At 35.8% G+C, this 18,702-nt stretch overlaps 1 protein-coding gene across 5 annotated transcripts in view; it reads left to right on the top strand.

Moving 5' to 3' along the window:
• Positions 1–18,702, top strand: part of TMEM161B (transmembrane protein 161B) — an 80,977-nt gene that overhangs the window by 513 nt on the left and 61,762 nt on the right. Inside the window, exon 1 of one of the 5 annotated variants that reach the window (XM_063724177.1) lies at positions 8,994–9,125. The exons of the other annotated variants lie outside the window; for them this stretch is intronic. The gene's annotated coding sequence lies outside the window, so the exon portion shown is untranslated. Of the gene's footprint in view, positions 1–8,993; positions 9,126–18,702 lie in introns of those variants that run through there. 5 annotated transcript variants of the gene reach the window in all.

The raw sequence follows: 18,702 nt of genomic DNA, 5'->3' as shown, positions 1-18,702 counted from the left end.
AGTGGCCAAGAAATTCAGATCTTAGAAATGCTTTTAGCCTCTCCAGGTGGACACAATGGGTCTCCTTGTATAAGATCAACACCTGTCATTTAAAGAAACGGCAGTCCCCTTATTCTTTACACTTAGCCATTTCATAATTGAAAAGGGTGTCAAATAAAAAACCCGAGTTTAGTAAGGACAGACTTTATTCGAAAGGAATATTGCAAGGGTGTGGAGGAAGGTTGAAGGAACTGTTGCAGTAGGGAGAATGACCGTAAGATTTGCATGCACCTTAAAGGTTAGGCAGAAAGGGTTTGTCTTTTATTGGTAGGGGTAAATAAGATGTCAGGAATTGGGATGAAAAGGTGGGTATGATCCAACATTAACCAGATAATGTTTTATCCTGAGCCCATCTATTCTGAGGAGGAGCTGTTAAGAGAGGTTTGTATATATTGTTTCAGACTGAGGGAAGGACAAAATTCAGGTACCCGATAGAAGAGAATTTTAAAGTTTGGTTAATAAGTATTTTGTTCCGGTTGATCTGTGGGACAGGTACTTCAGCAAATCATTTACGAAGCAAAGGATGGGAATTAGAAGGGTCTAGTTATGGCCTTGTTATAGGTAAACAAGGGGTAGGGGGGTATGGATCAACCCTTATTCTTATCTGAGTTCTACAGGAAAGGTGATTCTTTGCAGTAAGCCAATTTCTCAGAACACAAACGGGGGCAAGGGGTTTCTTAACCTTTGCTGTTTTTCAAGATCACAGGGCTCTGGTGAAGTTCATTATTGTCAGTTTCTTCACTGTATACAAGATTTCAAACCCTCACCTGCAGAGGCGTCTGTCCTGGAATTTAGCTTCAGTTTGTCATATGTTTTCAGGGCCAAATATTGCCAACGTTCAGTTAATGTGTGTGGTGATTGGCTTTTGAATGACTTTTAGAAACTTAGCTGAATGTAGAACAAAGACCTTCAAAATAATGTAGTTCCTGGTGCACTTTACCAGATAACCTATCTCTTTAAAGTTTGTTTTTTTTTTTAACCTCAGTGAATAATATGGTTTGTATTAAGAAAGTTGTTTTTCGTTTGTATCAGTGAAATTAGACAAGGATAGGGAAAACAGAACTGGGAGGAACCAAAGCCTAGTAATCACTCTTCCATCCCCATTTTTACAGAAGAAAGAATCTGGGGTCTAGAAATTGACAGTGATTTATCTAAAGTAACAGTAGTTTGGCAGTCTGGACTAAAACTCATATTTTCATTTTTTAAATTTAAGATTAATTTTTGACTTTTTGGTCTGAAAAGTTGAAGATAAAGTATAATTAAAATACGTAAATCATCATAGTCACAGAAAAGCTGAACGTGAACTTGTTCTCAGTGGTTTGGAATACTAGAAGTAGAATCCTTCTTATCCTGTCAGTTCAAAAGAGGTAGTTAATGTTTGGAACTAATGTAATCTTACGCTGTTTTTCTGAATGTCATTTTGGAACTAACTAGTTGGCTCTTTTCCTTCTGGAAGTGCTTATATTTCTGAGCTAATTATCTTGGCTGAGTTTTATCTTTCCCAGCTATGAAATTGATAATGTCTGTATATGCAAGTGTGGTTAATGCTTGGAATTTTTCAAAGGGAAGAGTTTAACCATTAAATGAAGTGAGCATGGGCTGAATTTATTGAGGATTCAGCTTGTTTACATCAGAACTTGTTTTGCATTGCTGGGGCCTAATGATATTATGCGAAGAACATTAGTATTGACCCCAGAGGACCCAGATTCTGCCCATTGTTAGTTATATGGATTTGGAAAAAGTCACTCAATTTTGATAAGAGTACCAAATTCCTCCTGGATAAGAGAAGTGGGACTTGATGGGTATTAAAGCACCTTCTTAAATTTATGATTCCATGACTACTCAGCATTTTTCAGGATAGTTACATGTTTCAGATTAAATAAAAGTTAGTCTGATCCACTGTTTTGTTTCCATGCCATTTTGGCTTAAGTTTGATTTCTTTTATCATTCTCTTTTTCATTTTTTTCGTAAGTCACATAGATAGTACTTGGAATCTTTGTATATTTGGCCAAGTCTTTCACTACTGTCTTAAATACTGCTCCAGAATGGAACGCAACTCTTGGAATGTTTTGATTTAATTCTTGTTTTAATCAATGATACACTAATTCTGTGCTCTCATTCTCTGATACATTATGTAAACCGAAACTCAATAGATACCTGTGCCTATAACAAGGTTTTTGTATTATGAATGTAGGAGAATAGGATTGTGATCCAGACCGAAAATACTGAACTCACGCTTAATTTTTATGCTTTCAAGTTGTTGTGAAGACAAGTCTATAGGAAATTTACTAATGGAATAAAGCCATTTGCTCTATTGCACTTTCCTTTTTGAAAATTACAGACCAACTTTGATCAAATAGAAATCTTTCTACCATTCAAGCTAATTTGTGGAAGATAGGTAGATTAGAGCTAGCTCCTGGAATTGCAGATCTGTGTATCATCCTGTAGTAACTTACTGCTGGAATTGAACAATGGTTTGTGGGCAGGTGTGGGAGAGTAGGCCATGGGGAGGTTATAAACCTTTGCCATAATCAATTGGATTTGATGAAAAGTTTTCTTTTTGAGGGGAGTGGAGGGGAGTGTTGGGAAGAGTGTGGTAAATGCTATAAGAGAAACATATAATAGGCTCAAAGAGTACAGTGGAAAGAAATTATTTCTAACTGAGAGCAGGTTGGGTCATGTAGTAGGTCACAGATTCCCAACCCCTGGGACTGTGGACTTGTACTGGTCCATGGCCTGTTAGGAACTGGGCTGCACAGCAGGAGGTGAGTGGTGGGCAAGCGAGTATTAATGCCTGAGGTCCACCTCCTGTCAGATCAGTGGTGGCATTATATTCTCATAGGAGCGCAAACCCTGTTGTGAACTGTGCATGTGAGGGACTTGGGTTAGGTGACCCTTAAATGAGAATCTAATGCCTGATGATCTGAGGTGGAACAATTTCATCCTGAAACCATCCTCCCTCCACACTGCCTCCACAATGTGTGAAAAAATTGTCTTCCATGAAACCAGTCCCTGGGGCCAAAAAGGTTGGGGACAGCTGTAGTAGGTGACTTCAACTGAGTTTTGAAAAGTGGGTTAATATACTAGTTTTCAAGCTTGAGTTTGCATAGGAATCACCTGTGATACTTGATAAAAAACACTTCACTGTGCTGATAATTTGGGGTAGCATGAAGTTTTAGAATTGTATTTTTAAATTTTTTTTCAAATTTTACTTTAAGTTCTGGGGTACATGTACAGAACATGCAGGTTTGTTACATAGGTATACATGTGCCATGGTGGTTTGCTGCATTTATCAACCCATCATCTATGTTTTAAACTCTGTATGCATTAGGTATTTGTCCTAATGCTCTCCCTGCCCTTGCCCCCCACCCCCTGACAGGCCACAGTGTGTGATGTTACCCCTCTGTGTCCATGTGTTCTCATTGTTTAACTCCCACTTATGAGTGAGAACATGGTTTGGTTTTCTGTTCCTGTGTTAGTTTGCTGAGAATGGCAGCTTCCAGCTTCATCCATGTCCCTGCAAAGGACATGAACTCATTCTTTTTTTGTGTCTGCATAGTATTCCATGGTGTATATGTGCCACATTTTTGTGATCCAGTCTATCATTGATGGATATTTGGGTTGGTTCCAAGTCTTTGCTGTTGTAAATAGTGCTGCAATAAATATACGTGTGTGTGCATGTATCTTTAGAGTAGAACGATTTATAGTCCTTTGGGTATATACCCAGTAATGGGATTGCTGGGTCAAATGGTATTTCTGGTTCTAGATCCTTGAGGAATCGCCACACTGTCTTCCACAATGGTTGAACTAATTTACCCTCCCACCAGCAGTGTAAAAGCGTTCCTATTTCTCCACAGCCTCGCCAGCATCTGTTGTTTCCTGACTTTTTTTAATAATTGTCATTCTAACTGGCATGAGATGGTATCTCATTGTGGTTTTGATTTCTATTTCTCTAATGACCAATGACAATGAGCTTTTTTTCATGTTTATTGGCCACATAAATATCTTCTTTTGAGAAGTGTCTGTTCATATCCTTCACCCACTTTTTGATGGTGTTGTTTTTTTCTTGTAAATTTGTTTAAGTTCTTTGTAGATTCTGGATATTAGAATTGCATTTTTAATAAGTTCCGCAATTAAGTTTTTTTTTTTTTTTTAAATCCTTACTCTAACACTGGATGCAGTTAAGAGTTAAATTGGTGGACCTTAAACCCCTACTAGAGAGAAATGCAAGTATAAGAGACTTTAATGGAGATACTGGAGGTCCTTTTGCTAGCTGAGTGGTAATTTGACATGTGCAGTTTGAAGGATGGATTCGATCAGGTATTAGCAGTTAACCACTAAGGTTAACTTTTAGAATAAACATTCAGGTTTCTTCTCAGTTCTCTGACTTTATTTTCTTCTGACTGCTTTCCTTCACTACTTTCTTACTACAGAGGCCTAGTTGAAATAATGTTATAGACTGACTTTTCTCTTGGTTAATATTTGGTTGGTTCAAGGTTGGTTTTTAAGATTAGTTGATACTTTGGGCTTTGATCCACTTAAAAAAAATTGGTTCTTTTGTTTTCTCCGGGACAAAAGCTTAAAGTGCATTAAGTTGATTTCAGAAAATCAGAAGATATTCTAAAGCGTTCATTTCTAAGAGAGAAGTTATTATTTTCTTACTGTTGTTAATGTGGTTTTGCCCATGTTAGTAAGAATGAATACAGCTTGTCTCAAGGGAACTTTTTAGAAATAAACTTAAGTGTAAACTGCCTTTCTACTTTTTGTATACCACTTACTCTTGAGTTATAGAAAAAAAGAAATCCTTACAGTCATGGTGAAATGAATATTCTTTTGGCTTTGAAATGACTGTACCTTTTGTTTCACCAAACTTTAAAAAAAGTTCTTAAATCATTCATTTGTTATTTATTCACCATCTGTATGCCAGGTACTGTTCTTGGCAACAGGGATATAACTGCTTAAAAGCAGAGACAATCTTGGCCCTCATTTATTGGGAGAGGCTGATGATCTCATGATGAAATGGGCATGTGATATGTCAGTTGTGATACATTTAACAGAGAGAGAGTAAGGGGATAGAAAATGCCTGTTTTAGATAGGGCATGTAGGGAAAGCTTCAATGAGGAGGTGACATTGTAGCAAATTTGGATGCATAGATATTCAGCCCACGTGCCTGGTACCCATATTTATTAAGTGCTCCTGTAAAATTATTGTAGTACAGTGTATCTAAAAAGCAAGCAAAGAGCTCATACTGTTTTTAATTATATAAATCTTTTCATAAGTTTATTTACTGTCAACTTTCCAAACAGTAAACAGAAAAATAATAGAAATGTATTTTGTTAAAGATAGTAATCAATTATGTGAAATTTCATGTAATAGATTTTATTTTTGTGTTGCATTAAAATTTTTTTGCAGACTTTTTAAAGAGTAGTTTTAGGTTCACAGCAATCTTAAGAGGAAGATACAAGAGATTTCCTAGATATTCCCTGCTCCCACACATGCATGTCCTCTACTGTTATCAACATCCTTCACCAGAGTGGTAAATTTCTTACAATTGATGAATCTACATTGACACACCATAATTGCCCAAAGTCCATAGTGTACTTTGTGGTTCATTCTTGGTGTTGTACATTCTATGGGTTTGGATATAGTTGGAATCTTAGAGTATGTAGTCTTTTCAGATTGACTTCTTTCACTTAAGAGTATGCATTTAAGGTTCGTCTCTGTGTTTTCGTGGCTTAATAGTCCATTTCTTTATAGGGTTTAATAATATTCCATTGTCTGATGTACCACAGTTTATCTATTTACCTACTGAGGGATATCTTGGTTGCTTCCAGATTTTGGCAATTATGAACAAAGCTGATATAAACTCTATGTACAGCTTTTTTATGTGGACAAAGGTTTTGAGTTCCTTTGGGTAAAAACCAGCAAGTGCAGTTGCTGGATCATATGGTAAGACTGTAAGAAACCACAAACTGTCTTCCAAAGAGGCTATATCATTTTGCATTCCTACCAGCAATGAATCAGAGTTCCCATTGCTCTACATTCTTGCCAGCATTCAGTGTTGTCAGTGTTCTGGATTTTGGCCATTCTAATAGGTGTATAATGGTATTTCCTTATTTTAATTTGTATTTTCCTAATGACATGATGTGGAACATCTTTTCATATTCTTATTTGCTGTCTGTATGTCTTTGGCGAGGTGTCTTTTAAGGTCTTTGATGCATTTTTAAAATCAGGTTGTTTTCTTGTTGAGTTTTAATTAAGAATTCGTTATATTTTGTATAATAGTCCTTATCAGATATGTCTTTTCCAAGTATTTTCCCCTGGTCTGGTTTGTTTTCTCATTTCTTTGACTTTGTCTTTTACAGAGCAGATTTTAATTGTAATGAAGTCCAGCTTATCAGCTCTTTCTTTCATGGATCATGCCTTTGGTTTTGTGTCTAAAAAGTTGTTGCCTTGTCCACAGCCATCTATGTTATCTAACAGGACTTTTATAACTTTGTGTTTTACATTTAGGTCTATGTTCTATTTGAGTTAACTTTTGTGAAGAGTGTAAGGCGTGTGTCTAGAGTCATTTTTTTTTTTTTTTTTTTTTTTTGCACATGAATGTCTAGTTGTTTCAGTACCATTTGGTGAAATTTTTTTTTTTTCTCCATTGTATTGCCTGTGCCCTTTTGTCAAAGATCGTTTGACTATATGTGCGTCTATTTCTGGCCCCTCTATTCTATTCTGGTGATCTGTTTATTTCTTCTTTCATCAATAACACAGTCTTGATTATTCTAGCTTTCTAGTGAATCTTGAAGTTGGTTAGTGTCAGTCCTCCAACTTTGTTCTTCAGTATTGTGTTGGCTCTTCTGGGTCTTTTGCCTCTTCAAATAACCTTAGAACGTTTCTTTCTTTTCTTTTCTTTTTTTTTTGATATCCTTAAAATAACTTGCTTGGATTTTGATTGTAATTGCATTGAATCTGTAGATTAAGTTGAGAAGGACTACCTCCTTGGTAATATCCTTTTCATGAACATGGAATATCTCACCATTTATTTAGTTCTTTGAATTCAGTCATCAGAGTTTTGTAGTTTTCTTCATACAGGTCTTGGCATATTTTATTAGATTTATACCTAAGTATTCATTTTTTTCTGGGTGTTAATGTAAATAGTATTTTTAATTTCAAATTCCACTTGTTCATTGCTAGTATATAGGAAAGTGATTGACTTGTATATTAACTTTGTATCCTGCAACCTTGCTATAATTGCTTATTGGTTCCAGGATATGCCACCTGTTTTTAGTCTTTTAAGTTATTGCAGTTCTTAGAGAATACAATTACAACTCACTTACCCAATGATTTTTATGTTCACATCTTTTAATTATATAAAACAGACGTAGTAGTTCTGTTGTTAAAGTAGGTTAAATATCTTTTGCGTTTTGGCTATAAACTATAGGATTTAGAAAACCTGAAACAATTTAAACTTTTGCTACTTTGATTTTGACACTTGGGATCTCAGTATCTTATTTTAATTAAAAAAATTCTTAGTCATTATGAAAATCGATGTGCTTGTATGCTGCTATTTCTAAAAATGATTTTGTGAAAAGTGGCCTGGCATGGTGGCTCATGAAAGGCTAAGGCAGGAGGGTCACATGAGGCCAGGAGTTTGAGACCAATCTGGACAACATAGTGAGACCTCTTCTTTACAAAAAGTTTTAACAATTAGTGAGGCGTGCTGGCAAGCACCTGTAGTTCCAGCTACTTGGGAGGCTGAGGTGGGTAGATCACTTGAGCCCAGGAGTTTGAGATTGCCGTGAGTTGTAATCAAGCTGCTGTGCTCCAGCCAGGGAAACAGAGTGAGACCCTGACTCTTATAAAACACAAAAATAAAAACTAAAAATGACTATTTGAAAAGTAAAAATAAATACATGGCGTTGAAAGTGTGCTTGAACTATTCTATGATTTTTATGGTTTGATTCAAGTTTCTTTGATTCTGATTATGTAAATTTGGAAATACTGTTGAACATTTAGCTGAATGTACATTATGGGGTACAAAGAGAGGAACATTCAGTTTCTATGGAATGCAAGAAGGGTTTCACAAAGAAAGGTTTGGATTAGATTTTTAAGGGTAAGTAGAAGTATGTCCGTTGGATAAGAAATTGAATTTTACTTTTCCTCAATAACGATAACAGCTGCATTTATTTTGCATTTAATATTTGCCAGGTATTATTCTACATTCCACTTATATTGACTCATTTAAATCTTTATGAAGTAGTTAAATTCTGTTTTTTTAAACGTCTGTCTTACAGATGTAGAAATGGAGGCTCAGCAAGACTGGAGTAACTTCTCCAAAATCACACAGCTAGTGATGACAGAATTTGACTTTTAACCCAGGCTGCTTGTCCATTGTGCTGTTGTGCCAGTCTATTGTTTGTCTTGAGTAAGATTCACTTATGAAAAGATTGAATTTCACAAGTTCAATCTAGTGTTTGAAATTCAAAAATATTTTCCTATAGAAATCATAATTAGTAACGATATTTTTAGAAAATGTTTCCCAAACCTAGTTAATACCTAATATATCTCTATAGTATTCAAGCAATTAATCATTATTGTCCGGCATAGCAGTACTGATTGACATTTCTAACTAGGTGTCAAACACATCTGCCACTGCTGCAGTAAGTCATAAGATTCTTTCATATTTCTTCTACCTTAACTGCATCCACTGAAGGCACTGCTTTACACCAAAGCCTTAGTTTCTCTTAGGCCTGAAGATGCACTTCTAGTAACACTGATGAGTTGAAGAGCAATTTGAGGAATTGGGGATGAGTTGTGCTGAACTCGAATTTCTTATCAGTGTAAGCACTTAGTGAGTTACACTTGTTCCAAGCCTATCTCACGGTTATCCCAGTTCTTTTCCTGAGGACTCTTCTTTTCCACTTGGGCTATTTTCAATTAGAACTTTGTTTCTTCTTCAGGTTGCAAAGAAGAATGTAATCTTGTAGAGTACCTTGCCTTCCCTTCCATACCTTCAGCAGACATAGTTCCTTTAAGGGATTTTACTGCTACGAGAATTTCATAGGTCATATTCCCGTGTTACTGCTTCACAGGTATTTACTTATTTACTTACTTATCACAGAAATCCTTTAGGGGAAAAGGGGAAAATGATGGGATGTTGTAAATTTTTGGAAGTAGAGAGGTTCGGATTGTGAAGAGGAGATGAGATAAATAGTAAGTGGCAATGCAGAGAGAAAGAGAGATTTTTCTCTACTAGTGGAAGTGGCTTGTGAAGAAGGAACTTCAACAAGCTGTTCTGCTCCATTTTATAAATATATGATTATAGATTGCCAACAGATAATGCCATGAGTACTTGATACTATAAGGCTATGGCTGTTTTTAAAGTAAGACTAATACTTTTATCTTTGTGATAAGTAATTAGAAACCCTTTGAAATACTAATCTAAATTATTTGTTTATATAGTTATCTTATGTCTGCCCTTTACACAGTGCTTAGCTGATTTTTGTTATCTTTAACTGGTGATTGCCACCATTTGCCCCAATGTGCTGAACCACTTAGAAAAAGCAATGCCATAGTTTCCTGCTTTCTTTTTCTAAAAGAAAAAGTCATACAGCAAGATTCTGTTACTGAAGCCAAGACTTCATTAACTTGATTATTATTGAGTATTTTTGTTATTTCTGGAGATTTTGGGCCTTTTTACAATGAACATAAATGATCAAATTCTTATGGTTTATGGGGATATGTATTTAAGTATTCATGTTCCATAACTAGAACCATTTATTTCTGCATTCGCCCTTGGTCAAGAGAGAAAGCATGACATTTTTTTCTTGAAAGGTTTGTTTTTATTGATGGTTAAATTTATTACTAGAATTTTACTTATGTTTAAATTAATGCATACTTACTCCTTCCTCCCTTCCTCTGTGAGATTAATTAACAACAGGATAATGAAGCTTTATTGTATCAGTTATTACTAGACAGTTTAGTTGTTTGGGTAGGATATTGCATGTTGAATATAGCAGTCTTTTCTTATCACAGTCTTTAAGAAAAAGTAGAAAAGAGCCTGGATAACTGGAATTAGAAATAATTACCAACAAAATGTGTTTTCTAGTCAATAGGGACAGATAAGCAAGCTTTAAAAACATTGTACTGCAGGTCATAACTTTAATTGAGACATTTAGTTCTTGATGATTAAAACTATTTTCTAATTTGATTTCAGCTAACATTTACTGAATGCTTACTCTTGATTTTAATAGAGAGCTTCCCACTTAATCATTCTTATCAGAAGTGTTTAATGTCATCATAGTTCTTTCTCTTGATAGCCACTGAAAAGAAAATGTTGAGATTATACAGAAAATGAATCATTTAAAAAGAGAGAATTGGCCACTTATCTGAAAGATAGATCTTTTTTAAAACTATGGAACTGTTGGCATTCACAAGTCTTTCTTAAGAGAAATTCCCACAAACTACTAATTGAGGTGAATATGATGGGTGGTAGGCTAGGTTTACTCCTTTAATTTGGAACTCTGATTTCCTTTCAGGTCTTATAAATATTAGCTTATTGAATCTTTATGAGAAACGATTATTATTCATTGCCATTAGCAATAATTACACAGGCTTTGATGGTGGTTTAGAAATATTAAATCTGTGAATGCCAATGATTAATTGTGTATTTAGCTAAAACATTGCAATCATAGACAATATGATCTGTTTGGTATTTTGGAGATCATTTGCCAGCTCTTTTCATTTTGTAGATAAGGAATGAATCCCAGGGAGAGCTTTTCTAATTGCTGTGTAGCTAGTTAGTGACAGAACTACTTCGATCCTAGTGTGTTTAATTATTTAATGCATTAAAAATATTCACAATGAATGCATTTACCTAACTGTTAACAAATTTTCTTGGCTTTTGTGTATGGCTTAAAATTTAGTTAAGCTGAAATTTTTATATTAAATTTGTTTCATGAAGCTTTATCAGTGCACTTTGAGCAAAGTTTTGATTTTTAGTTTGTTAAAAGGAAAGGTGTTTTTGTTTTGTTTTTGTTTTTGAGAAACATTCTTGTTCTGTTGCCCAGGCTGGAGAGCAGTGGTGTGATCTCAGCTCACTGCAACCTCCGCCTCCTGGGTTCAAGTGATTCTTGCAATTCTCGTGCCTCAGCCTCCCAAGTAGCTGGGATTACAGGCTGTCGCTGCCACTCCTGGCTAATTTTTGTATTTTTACTAGTGAGGAGGTTTCACCATGTTGGCCAGTCTGGTCTGGAATTCCTGACCTGGAGTGATGTGCCTGCCTCAGGCTTCCAAAGCCCTGAGATTACAGGCTTTAGCTACCGCACCTGGTCTTAAAAGGAAAGTATTTGTAACACAAAGCTATCGCATTAAAATGAGAAGATCGTCTTGTAAAAACAAATATACTCCTTCCTTTGAGAAAGGAGAAAGCACAATATATTGTCTTTTACTCTTAAAGTGAATAATTTTCTTTATGCTAAAGTTTAGTGTGTGACACACAGTAGGAACCTGAATGCAATGAAGAACAGTGGGAAAAATTTATGCTTTATCCATTTGTTTTATCAAAAGGTAAAGATTTATTCAACTTGTGTTTAATATCTGCCATCTCCCACCATCCTGGGAGTGGAGGCTGAAGAAATGAGATGAATGCCATTTTCGAGGGGGAGAGACCCTTAAATTAGTGGTCACAATTGAGCATGATACAGGTTATTTTGGAGTTAGACATATGTTCTTTAGTAGAAGTTGAAAAGTCAATGAACGTTTTATAGTGCACATGAATGTTGAAGACTCAGTAGCAGTTGGTCTAAACAAGTTGATTTGTACATGTCAAACATGTCTTTTCATTAATTGATTTTGGCTAATGACTTCTTTGAATATATACCTGTAGAGATATTTTCTATAATGTCAGAAAATACTCTGAAGAAAGAGTGGCAGAATTTAGGAAGCTTTCTTCCATTGAACCTTTTATTTGTTACTTTTTAGTACTATAATGAAACATTTATGCATGTCTTGGCTAGAGATTAAGTGGCTTGTTAATATGTTTAAGACTATTTTCTTCCTTGCAACACTTTAATGACTATGGCATTGCTTTATATGAGATATTACATTATTTATTCAACCTCTTTTAACTGTGGAAAGTTATCTTTTAAAATAAACAACTGTTAATTTGAACACCAATATGTTAAAATGGTTTATGACTTGTGTTTAATTAGAATGTTTTCTATTGTTATGAAAAAGTATGTTTTTCCTTTCCGTCTTTGTTGTTGGTCTTCCATTTGCCTTATCATTTATACTGCGGAAAATGTCTTTTTATTTCTAAATTTAATCAAAATCTGATAAATGACTTTATATCGTCATCTTTATCTGAAAGTCTGGAGCTGGTATTTTTTAAGATAGTTACATCAAATTCACACATTCTACTGTTGTAGTTCTAATCTTTAAAAAATTTAGAATGTATCTAGGCATTGAGGATTTATGCTTTTTGACCTTTGAAAGGGTCAAAAAGCTATTTTGAGGTATTGAGGATTTATGCTTTTTGACCTTTGGAAGGACATTAAATTTCTTGTTTTTCTGATTTAGAAAATGGCAAAAAAATTATGCTTTCACTTTTTAAGGAAATTAAAAATGTATTTTATGCTGTAAAACGTTAGTGCTGACAAACCCAATTAATTCTGTAAACAATTAAATTTGGAAATAGATAAATCTGAGTTCAAATTATAGTTGTTGACAATTATGTTTTATATGTAATTCTATTTGTAATATTAAGATGAACTATATGAAATTGCCATTTTGTAGGTCAATACAATTAAGTATTAGCAATTTCATAGGGTTCAACCAATAAATGTACATTAGATGTCAATAGGTGTTCTTATTCTTTAGCTGCTTTTCTACCAAATTCTTCTGTTCTTTCGTTTCATATTTAGTATAGGCCCCCATTTTTTACTTCCAGTCCAGCTTACTGTGTCTGTAAGGGCTGCAGGTATGTTAGAAAACCAGTGAAGGCCACGGTAGTGGGTTACTAGAGATGCTCTATGGGGAGGAAGTCTGCTGGTCTCTTCATGATTGTTTTATGCTGCTTTTATCAGCTTTGGCATTATGTGGGAGAATTTCTCTTCTGGATTAGACAGTCCTCAGACCTACTGAAGAACCTATTGGAAATAACCATCTTCAAAAACCCAGTTTGGGTCCATCAGTTCCACATACATAGTTTCATCACACTTTTCTTCTCAAGTTTCTAGACCTCTTAGTCACATTGCCAGAGTGGTAATCCTGGTTTTTATCTTATGACATGACATTTTTTTCCTCCTTTGAAGACCCTGATCTTGGTGTGGTTATTCTTCAAATTTTTCTTTCAAACCTTGTCCATTTTGGTGCTTTCTTTGGTTCTTTTGATTACCCACTTAATCATCCTGGATTTTCCTATTCTTGTAACCTGTATAAGGTCACATGATGATCAATCTTTTTTTTTTTTTTTTTTCTCCTTAAAATTTTTACAGATACAGAGGGTCTCACTTTGTCAGGTCGGAGTACAGTGGTGCACTCATGGCTCACTGCAATCTCAACCTACTGGGCTAAAGTGATTCTCTCACCTCAGCCTTCTGAATAGCTGGGATTACAAGCACATGCCACCATACCCAGCTAATTATTTTGTTTTTATTTTTGGTAGAGGGGTGTCTTGCTATGTTGCGCAGGCTGGTCTTGAACTTCTTGCCTCAAGTAATCCTCCTGCCTTCGCCCCCCAAAGTGTTGAGGTTATGGACATGAGCCACCACATCCTGCTAAATCAATCATTTTTCTGATGTTTTTACCTAATATGCTGAATCATGCAGATTTGCAGGTGCTTGGCAATCATTCAGTCAATTCTGTTCCTCTTTTGTCAAAATTTTCACAAATTTTAGCTGTCCCTTCTTCCTCTCCTTTCTTTTACAGCTCAACTCCTTACCCCATTGTGGTTCTTAGAAGATGATCTGAGAATTTTGAATTTTGAAATAATCTATAAGTTCTTCAAATAACTCTATCTACTGGAAGATAGGAGATCTAGAACCTTGACCTAGTTTTTCAACTACCCTGATCAAATTCATATAAACTGTGAGACCTCTGTTTTCAGAATTAATACATCTCCATACCTATTTGTGCTTTCAATTCAGTAGGATGTATGAGATCTTCTAATAGGTAAACTTTTTTATGTTTTTGATCTCACCTATTTCTGACCCTTAAGCAATTAAATTCCCACATTTAACTCTTCAGCACCTCCCTAACATTGGTTCCTTCGCTTTTGCTTTAAGCATGTACATTTCTCTCTTATAATAAACATTTTATATATATATATATATTCTAGTAACCATCAGTTTTTTCTTTTATTGCTTAGTTTATCCAATGATTATGCCCATTATTTCCATTTTATCTTTACATAATCACCTAAGTCTTATCTTACTGAAACTTGCAGAGATAATTACTAATCTCATGCCTAATTTATTTTTTCTCTAAAAGTTTTAATTTTAAAAATTTTGCTTTTGATTTAGAAGCTGTTTTGCTTCAAGTTTTATGGTATTGCTTAGACTATTTCAGTGGATTTCTAATATAGTTCCTTGCTTCCAATTACTTTTACCCCTTCAATTTATTTTTCCCATTATAGTTGCAGAGTCATTTCTCCAAACGTATTTGATTTGGTTACTTCCAGGCTTTATATCCTGGGATTATTTCCAAGTACTTTCAGAAGAATCCATTGTGTGCAACCCATACCAAAGTCTAGCCATGTGGAACTTCACATTATTTCTGGATTGTGCCATTTGTTCTCCTTGTCTTTGTACGGATAGGTATAACTGCCTGACCTTCTCTTCCTTTCCTGTTCTGATAGTGGAATACTCTTTTTAACTTTGTCAAACTAGTTCAGATGTCACCTCTGTGAACTGGTATTTCCCAGACCTCCCTTATATATTTAATCACTCTATTGGAGTGTTCCCATAACACTGGAGATTGATCTCTACCATACCACTTATATTTTATTTGTAGGTGGCAGTGAGGAGTGATTAACACTTAAAGTGTTTGATAAAATCCACATATGATGAAAGAAATAAGTTAAGTATTCCCTCCAGGACCCATGGTAGACTAGATTGTAGCCAAATTAATGGTATTTACATATCCAAAGAGAGTAATTTTTAGATAGGTTTTATCTAAAGAAAGAGTGTATCAATAAAAATAGCTAGAATTGAATGTAATTTACCTAAAATTATTTGGGGGTTGAGAGTATTCTGCACTCTAGAGTGGTATTTTGTATATTTCATCAGACTTTCATCACTCCTTGAATGAAATATCCTTTAATGATATTTGCTGCATTCTGCCCTAAATCACTACTCACCAAGCATCCTGTTTCTAATTTGGCTTCCAGTATATCATTAAGACAGTAATCGAATGGAACACTTAGTAAACCTAAATATCTGATCCACTTCATAGTTTGTTTCACTGTATGTTAAGTGACAAAACTCTTACAAACCTTATTACAACCAGTCTGTCAATACATAAAGATTGATCATCCTTTGTGTATTAGCAAAAGCCTATTTGCTGTGTGTTCGGAAAAGCTGAGGATGCACCCAAGGTGCTTTCCTTGGGAGGCCTATCTGAAGCTTGTCAGCCTTCTTCGTGAGTTTCTTTCAGTCTACAACTTTTCCTGTCAGTGGTTCTAGTATTCTACCAATCATCCAAACTAAAACATCTTGAAATAACCTTTGAAACATTCCTTAGTTTTATTCTACAGTTGTTATACTTTATGTTCAGTCACATTCAGAGTTTGATTTTCTTCTGAAGTAGATTTTATCTTTGTTCTTTCCTTTTGTTTCAACTAATTTATTCTTAGTTTTTATCTTTAATTGATTAATATATCGCTATGTCTAATTTTCATTATGTGTTACTTGAATTATTTCAGCTCTCTGCCCCTGCCTGTTTAGAAGTCCTAGGTGATCTTTCTATTAAACATTTCAGCTAAATACCTCCTCTTGGTTTTAAAGACTTAAGGAGCTAAAATTCAGTCTTCATCCTATTTTCCACTGTTCCTTTTTATTTAGTAAGTTTGCTTTGGTTGAGCTAGGCGTTTTGCTGTTGCAAATACCTTCTGTGTTCACACTTGTCATTTAGCCTGAAATTCCCTTCTCTTTACTTTTCTGTGATTTTAGTTTCTGTCTTTAGGTTTCATTTACTTTATGAAACTTTATCCAATTTAAAAAATTTCTACAACCCATATTCATAGTACCGTGCAATTTTGTGCTCAAATATTATTTTAATATGTATATTTATTGTTATGTAATATGTTAATCTTGGGTTTTAAGCTCTGTTAAGACAAATTCTTTTATAGTAGTCCTGTTCATTCGTTCAACAAGTAATCAAGTGCGCTACTATGAGCCATCAACTATTCTAAATGACATTGCTCTAAGTGTTTGGGATATAACAGTGAACACAAACATCTTTGTGCCAAGTGCCTGATGATAGCCAGGAAGATACTGGATGCATATTAGGTAGACAGCATGATACTGGATGCATATTAGGTAGACAGCATGTTGTTGTTAGTTGAATTTTCATATGCTCTATTTATAGATATAATTTCTGTGGCGACGTAATTTGGATTTACAGTGATTTTTAACATTGTTTAAGATCATAAATCATTTGTTATATTGATACATAGTTCTTTTTGAAACCACCTTTGCAAAATTATGACAGTAAGAGAAATCTGACATAGTTGACTCCATCTTGCTTCTAACCTCCAAGCTGTCCTAGGTCATTTTTGGGCATTGGCCAGGCTAACCTTGGGAGGCATTTACTTTATAGTTTAACTTTGAAGCTAGGATGATAATAGTGCCTTCCTAAAACTAATCCCCCCAATTGAAACCACCTGAAACTGCCTTTTAAGACAGTGAAAGACCACAAGATTAGAATTATGGGAGGAGCTTGAGTTCTGTTAGGATGTAGGTGTAGTTTTTATAATCCCTTATTGCTCAGGAGTCATGTGGCCAGAAGTCACAAGATTTGTGACTTCCCCAATTACTCCTATAGATAACATCACTATTATAATACCTAAGATTGGTTTTTTTGAGATGTTTTTCAGACTGACCACATGCAGACCCATGATTCATGACTCATCTGGTCCTGTGGCCCAGTTGAGTATATGAGGCAGACTCAGTATATGAGGACCGTTTTCTATACCCCTATGATTTCATCCCCAACTAAGCAGCAGTCTCCATTCCCTAGCCCCCCTGTCCACCAAATTGTCCACAAAAGATTTAGCCTCTGAGACTTTGGGCAGTGATCAGTCTCACTCAAATCAGTCGCTTCTCACTCAAATCAGTCTCACTCAGTCAGTTGAGCCATTTCTTCCATGTGGTTGGCCTTGCATTAATTAAACTCTTTATTGCAATGCCGTGATCTCTGTAAATTGATTTTGTCTGTGCAGCAGTCAGGACGAGCCCATCAGGCAATTACACATTTAGGGGCTTGTCCGAGATCTGCCCTTCTGGGTGCCTGTCCACCATCTGTCAGCCTTCCACTGGTACAATGGAACTGGGGGTGAGCTCGGGCAGTTGCTTATTTGTCTTGAACTGAGGGCCATCTCTGATACGGTCTCTGCCAGTGAGATGCGGTCAACCCATAGTGCTTGGGCCTAATTGCAGTGAAGAAACAGTTCTTGGAAGATGTCTTTAAACTGGACTGGTGAGTGTACAAAGCACTACCAACATCCTCTTCCTTCTCCTGTTCTGGTTGGCACCTTTTGAGCCAACCTAGCTCTCCGTAGATTGTACAGAGAGTCTTGGTTTAGGGAGATTTCTCTCCAGTTGGATGGAGAACAGGGGCTTGTTTGGAAAAACACTCTTCTGGTCGGGATTCTGGTTCTGAGAGGCCTCTTGTCTGTCTTTGTCTGTGTTTTCTTACATGTATATCACTCTGGCTGGAATGGGAAATATTAATTGGAGGCTTTTTATAGTTCTATGAAATGGAAAAAGGATGACTTTTCTTTTGTAACACGTCTTGGCCCCCACAGCTATAGCACAGCATGCAGGGTCACCAGAGCCATTCAGGAAGAGGGAACCCAGAAACCTGGCAAGCTAACAAAAGGGTAAGAATTTCTTACCAGCCAGGCTTCTGGTCTCAGTCTCTCTCTCTCTCTTTCTCTCTCTCTGTGCAAACTGGCAGAGAATGGTAAAAATCACTGTTTGTCTCCTTTGCAAGATTTTGATTAATGGGAAAAAGATTTATGAGTCTAGTCTTAGGCTGTAATGAATCTGGTGTCTTTCTGTGTTGTTCTGTCATGGTGAAGGATACCATAGGATAGAACATAGATATAGGACCCCTGCAAGCCTGCTGGTCCAGCTGGCCCTGCAGATTGGTTAGTTAAAACTTTGTTGTGGGTTCCTGAGGCAAAAATGGGATGAGGTTTCCCTCTTGTCTTCTTCTGTGTCCTTGGAGCTTGACTTTGTGACCACGTGGGGATACTCTCTCTTGGTCTCTGCCATCTGGAGGTGGGAGTTTTGGGGTTCATGTGAAACAGCTGATCTGAAAGGACTGGAAGTCTGAGAAAGGCCAGCACACTTTTCAGCCCCAGTGTATCCAGTCTTTCAGTGAGTTTTGTCTTAAAAGGTCCCATCCCTATGGGCCTTTTATTGTCTTTTGCTATCTTAAGCCCAT

This window comes from Pongo abelii, chromosome 4, assembly GCF_028885655.2.
Source record: "Pongo abelii isolate AG06213 chromosome 4, NHGRI_mPonAbe1-v2.0_pri, whole genome shotgun sequence".
Classification (NCBI taxonomy): domain Eukaryota; kingdom Metazoa; phylum Chordata; class Mammalia; order Primates; family Hominidae; genus Pongo; species Pongo abelii.
This window is presented reverse-complemented; position numbering and strand designations above follow the sequence as displayed.